The sequence below is a fragment of the Carcharhinus amblyrhynchos genome, chromosome 15 (assembly GCF_965287045.1).
Source record: "Carcharhinus amblyrhynchos chromosome 15, sCarAmb.v2.hapA, whole genome shotgun sequence".
In the NCBI taxonomy this organism is placed as follows: Eukaryota; Metazoa; Chordata; class Chondrichthyes; order Carcharhiniformes; family Carcharhinidae; genus Carcharhinus; species Carcharhinus amblyrhynchos.
The window spans coordinates 60,697,477-60,712,632 of NC_137338.1; positions in this window are offsets into that span (position 1 = coordinate 60,697,477).

Here is a 15,156-nt window from a genome sequence, read left to right on the forward strand (position 1 = left end):
ATGGGAACAATGTACAAGGGTGCAGAGAAAAAGCAGGAGAATGTACTAAGTCATAATGCTCATTTGGAGAACTGGTGCAATGGGCCAAATAATCTCCTCTTTTGATATTTGAATATTCTGGATTGCTATCAGAAAAGAAAGAATGTGCAATGTTATGGGAATGAGGCAGAGGAGTGAGATTAGGTCGAATGCTCTTTCTGTAAACCAGTGCAGACTGGATGGATCAAATGGTGTTCTTCTGCACTGTAACGTTATGGTGATTCTGCGATTCAGGGGAGGGCCTGTAAGAGTTCCAGATAGGCAGTGAGGGCTCGGGCAGGAGTGACAAGCAGATTGCAGATAATGGATGCACAATATTGTCATTAGCAGTGCGAGAAACTGCAGATGCACTGGCAGATGGAGTGGATGTTGAGAAGACACGTACAACTGCTCCTGTTCAGTGGTATTAAGCGTAGCCTTTCATGTGTTCCCATTAGGCTGCCCATGATGTGCTACAGTGTGTATTCGAGCAGTGTAAGAAGTCTCACAACACGAAGTTAAAATCCACCAGGTTTTATTGGTAACACAAGCCACAAGATTTTGGAACGCTGCTCCTTCATCAGATGAGACGGAATCGTGTTTACAAACAGGGCATATAAAAACACAAACTCAATTTACAAAATAATGGTTGGAATAAGAACATAAGAAATAGGAGCAGGAGTAGGCCATCTAGCCCTTCGAGCCTGCCCCGCCATTCAATAAGATCATGGCTGATCTGAAGTGGTTCAGTTCCACATTCCCGCCCTCTCCCCATAACCCTTAATCCCCTCTCTTATCAAAAACCTATCTACCCGCATCTTAAAAATATTTAGCGAGGTAGCCTCCACCACTTCAACGGGCAGAGAATTCCAGAGATTCACCACCCTTTGAGTGAAGAAGTTCCTCCTCAACTCCGTTCTAAACCGCACCCCCTTTATCTTGAGGCTGTGCCCCCTCGTCCTACTGTCCTTTCTGAGCGGGAAGAGTCTCTCCACCTCTATCCTATCCATCCCATTCATCATCTTATAAGTCTCAATGAGATCTCCCCTCATTCTTCTAAACTCTAACGAGTACAAGCCTAGTTTATTCAGCCTCTCCTCATAGATCAACCCCCTCAACTCCGGCATCAGCCTAGTAAACTTCCTCTGCACTCCCTCCAAGGCCAAAATATCCTTGCGTAAGTACGGCGCCCAAAACTGCACACAGTACTCCAGCTGCGGCCTCACCAATGCCCTATACAGCCGCAGCAAGACCTCCCTACTTTTATATTCAATCCCCCTCGCTATGAAGGCCAGCATCCCATTAGCCTTCCTGACCACCTGCTGCACCTGCAAGCTGGGTTTTTGCGACTCATGCACAAGGACCCCGAGGTCCCTCTGCACCTTCGCCTGCTGCAGTTTTTCGCCACGTAAATAATAATCCTTCCTACCATTATTCCAACCAAAGTGGACCACCTCGCACTTGCCAACATTAAATTCCATTTGCCAGTTCCTGGCCCATTCGCCCAGCCTATCTAGATCCTTCTGTAGACTCTCCACACCCTCCGTGCAATTTGCCGTTCCACCAATCTTGGTGTCATCAGCAAATTTCGACACCACACACTCGGTTCCCTCCTCCAGATCATCTATATAAATGGTAAATAGCTGAGGCCCCAGCACCGACCCCTGGGGCACTCCACTAGTCACCATCCGCCAATCCGAATAACACCCATTGACCCCCACTCTCTGCCTCCTATTTGACAACCAATCCTCTATCCACGCTAACACCCTACCCCCAACTCCATGTCCCCTGACCTTCTGCAATAACCTCTTGTGAGGTACCTTGTCGAACGCCTTCTGAAAATCAAGAAAGACCACATCCACCGGCTCTCCTCTATCCACCGCCCTAGACACATCCTCATAGAACTCCAGTAAATTTGTCAGACATGACTTCCCCTTAACGAAACCATGCTGCGTCTACTCTATCAAGCAATTCCCCTCAAGATGCCTCGCTATTTCCTCCTTGATGACGGACTCTAACATTTTACCTACAACAGACGTTAAACTAACCGGCCTATAATTCCCTGCCTTTTGCCTGGCACCCTTCTTAAACAACGGCGTAACATTAGCCGTTTTCCAATCTTCCGGCACTTCCCCGGAATCCAGTGACGTTTGGAAAATAACCACCAAGGCATCCACTATCACCTCCGCCATTTCTTTCAGAACCCTCGGATGCATTCCATCCGGTCCTGGGGACTTGTCCACGATCAGTCCCTCCAGTCTGTCGAGCACCGCCTCTCTAGTAACAATAATATCATTGAGACCCTCCAGTCCTACCACCTTTCCATTGTTAACACCCGACAAATTATTCACGTCCTCCTCCGTGAAGACCGAAACAAAAAAGTTATTCAAGACCTCAGCCATTTCCCCATCCCCTACCACTAAGTCCCCCGTCTCATCCTCTAAGGGTCCAACATTCACCCTAGCCAGCCTCTTCCTTTTTATATATTTATAAAAACTCTTGCTATCCTTTTTTATATTGAGCGCTAGCCCAGCTTTATAGTTTCTCCTACCCTTCTTTATCAAATTCTTTGTCAATCTTTGTTGACATTTAAACCTCTCCCAAACCTCTTCTCGCCCACTACTCTTAGCTACTCTAAACGCCTCCGCTTTTAATTTAACACTTTCCTTCACCACCTTCGTTATCCACGGCTTATTACCTCTCCTCCTACAGTCCCTTTTGACCATCGGAATAAATTTCTGCTGAGCACCAAGAAAGATCTCCTTAAAGATCCTCCACTGCTCCTCAGCAGACCTACCTTCCAACGCCCTCCCCCAGTCCACATTCGCCAATTCTTCTCTCATCCTACCGTACTCCCCTCTGTTCAAACAAAGGACACGTGTCCGGGAGCCCACTTTCTCCTCCTCCATAGAGAAGAAGGTAGAAGGGGGGGTGGGGTAGCATTGCTAGTCAAGGACTGTATCACAGTGTCGGAGAGAAAGTTTGATGAGGACTTGTCAGTTGAGGTAGTATGGGCGGAGATTAGAAATAGGAGAGGAGAGGTCACCCTGTTGGGAGTCTTTTATAGACCTCCTAAAAGTTCTAGAGAGGTTGAGGAAAGGATTGCGGAGACAATCCTGGTTAGGAGTGAAAGTAATAGGGTAATTGTTATGGGGGACTTTAACTTTACGAATATTGATTGGAGTTGCTATAGTTCTAGCTCGCTAGAGGGGTCAGTGTTTGTACAAAGCGTGCAGGAAGGTTTTTTGTCTCAGTATGTAGACAGGCCAACTAGAGGTGAGGCTATATTGGATTTGGTGCTGGGAAATGAGCCAGACCAGGTGCTAGACTTGGAAGTTGGTGTGCATTTTGGTGATAGTGACCACAATTCGGTTACGTTCACCTTAGTGATGGGAAGAGATAGGCATGAACCTCGGGTCAGCAATTTTAGCTGGGGTAAGGGCGATTATGAGGCTATCAGGAGTGAATTAGGACGCATGGATTGGATTAGGGGATTACAGGGACTGGGAACGTCTGAAATGTGGAGTTTTTTCAAGGAGCAGCTACTGCGAGTCCTTGATAGGTATGTCCCTGTCAGGCATGGTGGATTTGGTAGATCTAGGGAACCGTGGTGCACTAAAAGAGTTGAGTCAATGGTTAAAAAGAAAAAGGAGGCTTATGTTCGGATGAGATTGGAGGGCTCAGTAAGTGCACTAGAAAGCTTTAGATTGGCTAGGAGGGAGTTGAAGAGTGAGTTGAGAAGGGCTAAAAGAGGACATGAGAAGACTTTGGCTGATAGGATTAAGGAGAATCCTAAGGCGTTCTATAAGTACGTCAAGAACAGAAGGTTGGTCAGGGCAAGATTAGGGCCAGTTACAGACAGCAGGGGGAAGTTGTGTGTGGAACCGGAGGAGATTGGAGAAGTATTGAACCAATATTTCTCTTCGGTGTTCACGCAGGGGGACATGAATATAGCTGAGGAGGACATTGGGTTGCAGGGGTGTAAAATAGACAGTATTACGGTTGATAAAGAGGATGTGCTGGAAATTCTTGAGGGGCTGAAAATAGATAAGTCCCCTGGTCCGGATGGGATCTACCCTAGGATTCTCTGGGAGGCTAGAGAGGTGATTGCAGAGCCTCTGGCTCAGATCTTCAGGTCGTCATTGGTCTCTGGTGTAGTCCCGGAGGATTGGAGGATAGCGAATGTTGTCCCATTGTTTAAGAAGGGGAACAGAGACTTTGCCGGGAATTATAGACCGGTGAGTCTTACTTCTGTTGTGGGCAAGGTTTTAGAAAAAATTATTAGGGATAGGATTTATAGTTATTTGGAGTGTAATGAATTGATTAGAAATAGTCAGCATGGTTTTGTAGCAGGTAGGTCGTGCCTTACTAACCTTATTGAGTTTTTTGAGAAGGTGACCAAAGAGGTGGATAGGGGTAAGGCAGTTGACGTGGTATACATGGATTTTAGTAAGGCGTTCGATAAGGTTCACCATGGGAGGCTTCTGCAGAAAATGCAGATGTATGGGATTGTGGGTAATCTAGGAAGTTGGATCAGGAATTGGCTATCAGATAGGAGACAGAGGGTGGTGGTGGATGGTAAATATTCATCATGGAGTGCAGTTACGAGTGGTGTGCCTCAGGGATCTGTTTTGGGGCCACTGTTGTTTGTAATTTTTATTAATGATCTGGATGAGGGTATAGTTGGGTGGATTAGTAAATTTGCTGATGACACCAAAGTTGGAGGTGTGGTAGATTGTGAGGAAGGGTGTCATAGTCTGCAGGGAGACTTAGATAGGTTGCAGAGCTGGGCCGAGAGGTGGCGGATGGAATTTAATGCGGAGAAGTGTGAGGTAATTCACTTTGGTAGGAGCAACAGATGTGTCGAGTATAGGGCTAACGGGAGGGCTTTGAATAGTGTGGATGAACAGAGGGATCTAGGTGTGTGTGTACATAGATCCCTGAAAGTTGGGAATCAAGTAGATAAGGTTGTCAAGAAGGCGTACGGTGTCTTGGCGTTTATTGGTAGGGGGATTGAATTTAGGAGTCGCAGTGTAATGTTGCAACTGTACACTACTCTAGTGCGGCCGCACTTGGAGTACTGTGTGCAGTTCTGGTCCCCGCATTACAAGAAGGATGTGGAGGCGTTGGAGAGGGTGCAGAGGAGGTTTACTAGGATGTTGCCTGGTATGGTGGGGAGGTCCTATGAGGAGAGACTGAGGGATCTAGGGTTGTTTTCGTTGGAAAGAAGGCGGCTAAGAGGGGATCTTATTGAAACATATAAGATGATTAGAGGTTTAGATAGGGTGGATAGTGATAGCCTTTTTCCTCGGATGGAGAAAGCTAGCACGTGGGGGCATGGCTTTAAATTAAGGGGGGGTAGCTACAGGACGGATGTCAGGGGTAGGTTCTTTACCCAGCGGGTGGTGAGGGATTGGAATGCCCTGCCTGCTGCAGTTGTAAATGCGTCTAGTTTGGGGGCGTTTAAGAGATCTCTGGATAGGTTTATGGACGAAAAGGGATTGGTATAGGCTAGTGGGTCATTGTTTTTGTAACTGGTCGGCGCAACATCGTGGGCCGAAGGGCCTGTTCTGCGCTGTAATGTTCTATGTTCTATGTTCCATCTGCACCAGAAACTCCACCATACAATGATCACTCTCCCCAAGAGGATCCTTCACCACAAGGTCCCTAATTCTACCCGCCTCATTACATAACACCAGATCCAAGATAGCTCGCTCCCTCGTCGGCTCCAACACACACTGTTCAAGGGAACTATCCCGGCAGCATTCCAAGAACTCCTCCTCGAGCCCACCGCGTCCAACATGGGTCGACCAATCAATATGCAGATTGAAATCCCCCATAATTACGGCTGTCCCATTTCTGCACCCCGCACTTATTTGTGCATTAACAGCCCACCCTACCTCCAGATCATTATTCGGGTGTAAGTCTCTACAAATAATCAAGTGTTAAAGTTACAAATAATGTAAGTGGAGAGAGGGTTAAGCACAGATTAAAGAGATGTGTATTGTCTGCAGCCAGGCAGTTAGTGAGATTTTGCAAGTCCAGGTAATTTGTTGGGGTTACAGATGGCGTGACATGAGGTTGAGGCTGACCTCATGTGTGCGGAATTTGGCTATCAATCTCTGCTCAGCGACTTTGCGTTGTGGTGTGTCGTGAAGGCTGCCTTGGAGAATGCTTACCTGAAGATCAGAATGCCCATGAATCACCAGGCTGAAGTGCTCCCTGACAGGAAGAGAACACTCCTGCCTGATGATTGTCAAGCGGTGTTCATTCATCTGTTGTCGTGGTGTCTGTATGGTCTCCCCAATGTACCATGCCGATGTACAATGTACTGATCAGTGCCGGCAGAGGGACTCAAAGAGCTAAGCTGTGCTTTGGAATGTGGGAGTGGTTTAATGAAAGCAACATGGGTTTGCGTGGTAATACTGTTGTTAAAACAATTGGAAACTATATAATACCATGAATACAGCTTTGAATTTAGTTACAGCAGCTATCAACAGAATTTGAAGGAAATGTTGCAGAGATCTAAGCATAGACCTTTGAAATCCAGTTTGTTAGTCAATACAAAGGTGTAAATATATAAATTCGCATAGATTAGCGTTATTATTCTGATTGGGTCCTTCCCTACAACTAAATTAGCTAGGGTTGTTTTCTCTGGAACGTCCGAGGCCGAGGAGAGACCTGATAGAAGCCTATCAAATTATGAGAGACATAGATAGGGTTGACAGTCAGAACCTTTTTCCTTTTCCCTGACAGTGCAGAAGAAGGCCAGTTGATGGATCAAGTCTGCACTGGTTTACTGAAAGAGCGCTCGACCTAAGCCTGCGCTTCTGCCTCATCCCTGTAACATTACATATTTTTCCTTTTCTGATAGCAATCCAGAAATTCAAATATCAAAAATTGAAATGTCTAATACTCGGGGACATGCACTTAAGATGGGTGGGGGGGGGGGGGGGGGGGGGGGGGGGGCGAAGTTCAAAGGAGATGTGAGAGGCATGTTTTTCACACAGAGTGGTAGGTGTCTGGAATGTGCTGCCAGGGGTGATGGTGCAGGCAGATACAATAGGGGGTTTAAGGGGCTTTTAGATAAGCACATGAATATATAAGGAATAGAGGGATATGGACCAAGGGCAGGCAGAAGGGATCAGTTTAATTTGGCACAACATTGTGGGCCAAGGGGCCTGTTGCCACACATATATTCTAACTAATTCAGTCTTATTTGTATTTGCAACATCGGCATAGTTACACCAAGGAGGGAAAGCAGGAAAACATGCCAGTTGGTAGAAACAAGGACATTGCATTTGCGTTGTGCCTTCTCACACCATATTTGCTTCTTTTGCAAATTATTTTAAATTTGTGCCCTCTCGTTTTTAATCCTTTTCTGAGCAAGAACCGTTTCTCCCTATCTACTCTATCCAACCCATTCATGATTTTGGAATCTCTATCTAATCTCCTCTTAGCCTCTTCTCTCTGAGGAGAACAGCCCCAACCTCTCCAATCTATCTTCATAACTGAAGTTTCTTATCTCTGGAACCATCCTTGTAAACCCCTTCTGCACTCACTCCAATGCATTCACTATTGTAACATGGGAAACACAACAGCCAATTTGGACGCAGGAAGGTCCCACAAATAATAAAGGAATTAAATGTTCAGATAATCCTCTTCTAGTGGTGGGATTCTAAATACCGCCTGGAATTTTTTTTCTTCTCATCTGACCTGGAATGCGAGGGGCAGGATCTTTTGGCCTCCCTTGTTCTGAAATTGGAAAATCCTGCCTGAGGTCAATGGGCATTTCCATGGTCTGCCTCCCTCGCCCACTCCAAATCTCACGCCGGGCGAGACGGTAAAATTCTCCAGGGCCTCGGTTAAACACTAAGAGTGGCAATTCCTTAATATTGCATTGAGAAAGTGCTCAAACATAGTTGTTGGGCTTGAACCTACCAGCTCAAGGCTCATGCAAGAGTTCTGTGAAGATTAAATCTGTCTGAATTGCAGGACTGATGGCTTTACCCGAACATAGAAAATTGTCTCAAAGTGTCTTTGGCTAACCAGCTTCAGCTGCTTCATCAATGATCTTCCAACCAACATAAGGTAAAAAGTGAGGATATTTGTTGATTATCACACAATACTCAGCTCCGAGAACACTAAATCATTCTGTGTCCACATGTAGTGAGATTTGGACAATAATCAGGTTTGAGCTAATAAATTGCAAGTAACACTCATGGTGCACAAATGCCAGATAATGATTATCTCCAATAAAAGAATGTTTAAACTCTCTCTCTGCTTGCTATTCAATACCATTATGACTGAATCCCTTATGCTCAATGTCCAGGGAGATACGATTGCTCAGAAAGTCTACTGGACCAGTCAGCAAATACTATGGATACATGAGAGGGTCAGAGGATCCTGCAGTGAGTAACTCACATGCTAACGACATGGCCAACATCCTATCCAATACCATGAGACACAAATTAGGGGTGTAAAAAAGACTTTTCACTAGGCTGGATGAGTTCTGCTCCAATAACATTCAAGAGGTCCAGACAAAGTAGCTTACTTGGTCAACATCCTATTCACAATGACAAGGGCAGCAGACACATGGTGACACCACCACCTGCAAGTTTGTTCCCACAGCACGCACCATCCTCATTTGGGATTACATCGCCATTCCTTCACTCTCGCTGAGTCAAAGTCCTGGGACTCTCTTCCTAACAGCCCTATGTTGCTACACCAGATGGATTGCAGCAATTCAAATAGATGGTTCATCACCATTTTTTGGGGGTATTTAGGGTAATAAGTACAGGTCTTAGCAAAAGTGCTGATTTCCCACGAATGAACAAACTTTAAAACAAAATAGGGTTGGAAAATCCATGCTGTTCACGTCACATTCCCGTAACTTGGATGGGAGTTTGTTGGAATGACTGGAAATTAGGCTTGAAAGCACCAGCACTGCTTATTTGCTTTATTTTCCAGATGGCCTTATGGGGAGCAGATGCTCTTTTGGCACGAAATAGACCGCAATCCTCAGTGAGGAGCTGGAATTCCTTATGTCAGGAATTCCAGTGACTTTGCCCTTCAAAGAAACCCAGCATGTCATTGGCATTATTACACTGGCACAAGGAAACCAGGCACATTGGCTAACTTCAGATCAAAGGTGGAACCCACCTAGGCTTGGACGTCGGATGAGGTTTTTGGAACTGTAAGACAAATACTCTTTACATGCAGTCGTCTTGTAAACAGCTGCTGCACATTACCAGAATGGAAATATTGGATCTATGATTCCCAAAGCTTCACACTATTGAGGTTTTCCTTCCCTCTGTGTCTGTCGTAGATTAATTGCTGGAGCGAATACTCAAGAATCTTGACATCATCCAGCATAAAGCAGCCCACTTGATTGGCAACCCAACCACCATCTTAAACATTCATACCCTCCACCACCAGTGTACAGAGGCAGCAGTAAGTACCATCTGCAGCAACTAGTCTTGGCTCCTTCGACAGTACCTTCCAAACCTCCAATCTTTACCAGCCAGAAAAAAAAGGGCAATAGGTGTATGGGAACACCATTACCTTCAAACCACACAATATCCTGTAAATGTATGGCTGAGCCTTCACTGTCAGTGGGTCAAAATCCTGGAACTTCCTCTCCAAATAACTGTGAGTGTATGTGCACCACATGAACTACAGCATTTCAAGAAGGTGGCTCGCCACCACCTTTCCAAGGGCAATCAAGTATGAACAATCGATATTTGTCGCAACAGAATCCCAGAAATTAATGATTTTAAAAATTGTAAGGGATTTATTGTCAAGATTGGTCCAAATCTGCATTATTGGTGTATCACACAATTACCAGATAGAAAGTGGTAGATTGGATCCTGGTCTTTAATCACCTAGCAATTCTTATCTTCCTCCCTGACCCCATGGACTTTGAAGGAGTATGTTAGGGAGGAAGACAGGAGAGATTAAATGACAAAAGGGATGATGGTAGAAGACAACAGGGGATTGTAATCACACAAATAAGTAAACAAAATATCGGTGTTTCCAAAATAAGAGACACGTTGCTGAAGCTTTTCATCTTGCACCCATCAGGAAAAATGCATGAATACCAAATTTTAAACAATTGCCGCAATTTAAACAAGAAAAAGACTGCTGATTGGTTGGCAAGTGGACTGAAGCGTTGCATGGAGAAGGCAACAGGGAACTATAGGCTCCCCAAGTTCCTGTGCAATTTATAAAAGGCATGGGACTTGGGCATATTTCTTTAGTTTGCTGAGAATGGTGTCACGTCTAGGAATGTATGCACTTCTAACACGTATAAATGAATCATTCTACAAACTGTGTTCCCTTTTTCAGCAATACTGAAGTCCGAACTACCAAAGGACTAAAAACATGGGTCTACAGGAGGTGTAAATTAGGCGTTTTGGGCGCCGTACTTACGCAAGGATATTTTGGCCTTGGAGGGAGTGCAAAGGAGGTTTACTAGGCTGATGCCGGAGTTGAGGGGGTTGAGCTATGAGGAGAGGCTGAATAAACTAGGCTTGTACTCGTTAGAGTTTAGAAGAATGAGGGGAGATCTCATTGAGACGTATAAGATGATGAATGGGATGGATAGAATAGAGGTGGAGAGACTCTTCCCGCTCAGAAAGGATAGTAGGACTAGGGGGCACAGCCTCAAGATAAAGGGGGGGCGGTTTAGAACGGAGTTGAGGAGGAACTTCTTCACTCAAAGGGTGGTGAATCTCTGGAATTCTCTGCCCGTTGAAGTGGTGGAGGCTGCCTCGCTCAATATTTTTAAGACGTGGGTTGATGGGATTTTGATAAGAGAGGGGATTAAGGGTTATGGGGAGAGGGCGGGAATGTGGAACTGAGCCACGACAGATCAGCCATGATCTTATTGAATGGCGGGGCAGGCTCGAGGGGCTAGATGGCCTACTCCTGCTCCTATTTCTTATGTTCTTATGTCCTTATGAGGGAAATGTATCAACTAATTTGTATATACAATGGCTAAGGTCCAGATAATCTGCTTTTGAAATGTGGTTGAGGAATGAATATCGGTCAGAACACTGGGGAGATCTCTTCAGTTTCAGCTCCCTGGAAATGTGTATTTTCACCTGAGGAAATTGGTGGAGCCTTGACTTAACATCCTATCTGAAACTGCAGCACTCCTTCAGTGTTGCACAGAAGCGTTTGCCTAGATATTTCACTGATGGCTGTGGAATGGGACTCGGGCCAGCAACATTCTGATTCAGAGAGGGTTACCAGTGGGGCCGTAGCCACTACGCTATGCTGGCTGGTGGGGAGGGGTTGGGGGTGGTGGGTAGAATTTGAAAATGTGGCCTTTAAGCTGCCTAGAATGGCTGAAGCTTTCAGAAACGGGCTGACATAGAAGCTGATCTATAGTTAAACATTTTGCAGCTCTCTGATGGGTAGCTGCCATCGTTGGATGATCAAAGATTTTGGATCACTTTTGACGAATTTTGTTCGATGGAGGAGCAGGCAGTGATATCTGGGAAAAGAGAGTGGTTTACTAAATGGATGGAGGAGTCTGACATGCAAAGATTCCAACTTTCAGACACATCTGAATGAAATGTTCCAAGGAGAGACTGTGTGTGTGTGTGTGTGTGTGTGTGTGTGTGTGTGTGTGTGTGTGTGTGTGTGTGTGTGTGTGTGTGTGTGTGTGTGTGTGTGAGATGATGAATGGGATGGATAGGATAGAGGTGGAGAGACTCTTCCCGCTCAGAAAGGACAGTAGGACTAGGGGGCACAGCCTCAAGATAAAGGGGGGGCGGTTTAGAACGGAGTTGAGGAGGAACTTCTTCACTCAAAGGGTGGTGAATCTCTGGAATTCTCTGCCCGTTGAGGTGGCAGAGGCTGCCTCGCTAAATATTTTTAAGACGTGGGTTGATGGGTTTTTGATAAGCGAGGGGATTAAGGGTTATGGGGAGAGGGCTGGAATGTGGAACTGAGCCACGACAGATCAGCCATGATCTTATTGAATGGCGGGGCAGGCTCGAAGGGCTAGTTGGCCTACTCCTGCTCCTATTTCTTATGTTCTTGTGTGTGTGTGTGTGTGTGTGTGTGTGTGTGTGTGTGTGTGTGTGTGTGTGTGTGTGTGTGTGTGTGTGTGTGTGTGTGTGTGTGTGTGTGTGTGTGTGAGAGAGAGAGAGAGAGAGAGAGATAGACCAGGAGGAGGAAACAGCAGGTAACTGCCTCTTGTGACATTTAGAACTCACCATCTATAATCAGAATTGCAGATTGGTGTTGAAGACCTAATGCAGGTAGGCATTGTACCAGATAGTTTGGTTCTTCCACCCAATATGGGTGCATTGGAACACTGTTCATTCACCTTCTAAAAAGAAAAGTTAGAAAATTACTCTTCATGCTTTACTGTGGATCAGCCACATGTTTAATAGGAAGATGCAAATTGACGGTTGGGACCAAAACAAGTAACAAACTTCTTCTGACCTTGGCAGCACGAGAACCCAGTGATTTAAATTCCTGGCGCCTCATCCAGTCAATTATCTGTTTGACATGAGCAGGGTTTCAGGCTGGCATCAAAGGATAAGTTGTGAGCAGAAGATTTTGGAAAGACGGGGAAACCTTGGGCAGGGATGGCCTAATGTTTACTTCTTTGAAACCGAAAGGAATTGGGAACCTGAAGGCTCCGTCCTGATCTCATTGGGAAAAGAAAACAAAGTCAAAAAACCCTACCTGTTTGGCACTCTGCTGGCCCCAGATTTATTTCCATTGGTCAAGTCCATAGTCAAGCTTCTAGTTAAAATTGCAGTACAGTACCAATGATGTTATCAGATTTTGATCTGCTTTTTTTAAGAAAGGATGGTTATGACTTTAGCAGGGTGCCCAATGTGGCTACTCAGAAGTGCAAGCTAAAATTTGAAACAGTTTGACATCATTGGATAAGTCGCATGGCTACTTTTAACTATGTATCAGCCTGTATTACCAGGAGGTGAGAATTAAAACCACCCCTCAAATACATATGGAATCCCACCCCCACCTAGCCCACAAAAAACCCTTCCTTCATGTCAACACGGTGATGGAGTCAAATTCCTTAAATGAATAACGGATAAACGAAGAAAATCATTTAAAAAATTCTCCGTACTGGAATCCCCTTTCTATTTTTTGCAGTGAAAGCTGATAAGTTTCAATGTTATAAAAGGTTCAAATGAAGTGTAAAAATCTGTGTTTATTGGTTGATGTGTTGTACTGACTCACTAAAAACCCATTTGATAAACTCTAGACGTATTTTGTCTCAGTGTCTAGATACGTAAATCAGCGGGTAGCCAATTCAATGCTACCTCATAACCTTTCCCATCTCAAACACTTTAGCAATCAAAGTGGCAATTTGCTTTGCTATTAAAATGACCTCATTTGCTACAATGACTATAAATGACCCATAGCAAAGGTAGATAATGCTGCCAAAAGCAGTAGTAAACCTAAGGACGATTGTATTCTGCAAATTATCACCAAACAATTGATAAGAGAAGAAAAAGTGAGAGTAAATGAGTAGGAAATATAAAAACAAACTGTAGATGTTTCTGTATGCATGCAAAGATGAAGAAATTAATGGAAGTTGAGGGAGGTCGCTTAGAAGCAGAGGCAGGGGAAAGTATAATGGAGAGGGAAAGGAAAGTTCAATGAATTCTTTGAGCATTTGAAAATTTGCAGTATCAATACTGCACTGGAAATAGCATAGCAATGTAACCAACAGAGCTTTCCTTCTGAAATGTAATATTTGACAAGCTAGAGCCTCATTACATTCGATCATTGTGATATTTGGCGGTGTATATTGACTGTGAGTGGACACAACTTCATCAAAGAGAGAAAGCATTAATCAGTAGATGTAACATTGGACCAAATCCTACAGACATCTCAAAAAGAAACACAGAGATCCTGGCCCATCAAGAATGATCAATCGCCACTTATCCTGGAAACCCCAAGGTCATTCGGGGGTTGTATTCACTCCTGGATTGCCAAGGATTAAATAGTTGTCTATTTGATCTCAATCGGGCTGACAGTGAGCACATGTCTTTGTCCATAGATTAAAGAGGAAAACATTACAGGCTCCTGTTATTGATTACTTCCAGTGACTATTGTCAGGTAGGTGAGCTGGCAGCAATGCATTTAAAGCAGAGAGGCACACGATAGCTGGGGAAGACCATACTTGGGTGACTGAGGCTGACTGTAAGAATTGGCTTGTCTTTTTAATCCTTCAGTAAATCAAAGATGATCCCGATTAGGTGTCTGCCTTGGCTCAGTAGAAAGCACTTTTGCTTCTGAGCCTGGAATTCGTGGGTTAAATTCCCACCCAATAACTTGTGTGCAAGATCATTGCATGCCAGATGTTGGCCCAAATTTCATGGTAAGTGCTTTGCTCTTATTCCTGTTATGTCACTGCCCCATTCATGCTTATCTAAGGGAATAAACATTGGGTGGAATATGCCGCTCTCGCTCGCCCTGAAACTAGAAAAGCTTGCCCGAGATCAATGGATCTTTCCATGATTCCATGAACTTCCCCTTACCTACTCAAATTCCTGTGGCAGGAAGGACGGTAAAATTCACCCCACTGTCTCTGGTGTTAATTAACTGTGGAATGGCAATCATTCCATCTGCTCAGTGATGGTGTGAAATTTAAAGGGGGACAGAGCAACATCACAGTTATTGGGGCATTAATTCCGAATCAGTTCCCTCAGCGATGTATTGATTGATTTGAACTGTTATCTTTTGCAAAAAAAGTTAATGGTTATCAGCAGCATGCGATGAAGCTGCTGTGTAACCAGTTTTATATTTAGTTACAAAACATATTGACCAGAAGCCTGAAAGGTGACTAATTATGAGCTTGTGTCAGATCAGCCAAAATACACAACTTTAGGATTTAATGGGCTTTTTATGTGATTATTTAAGCATGGCTAAAGTAAACATTTGTCCTTTAGAGGAAGAGAAGGGGGATGTAATAACTGGAAAAGAGAAAATGGCTGAGGCATTGATCAGGTATTTTGTGTCAGTGTCCACAATGGAAGACACAAATAACATGCCAAAAATTGATAACAGGAAGGCTATGGCAGGTGAGGACCTAGAAACTATCATTATCACGAAAGAGGTAGTGTTGGCTAAGTTAATGTTGCC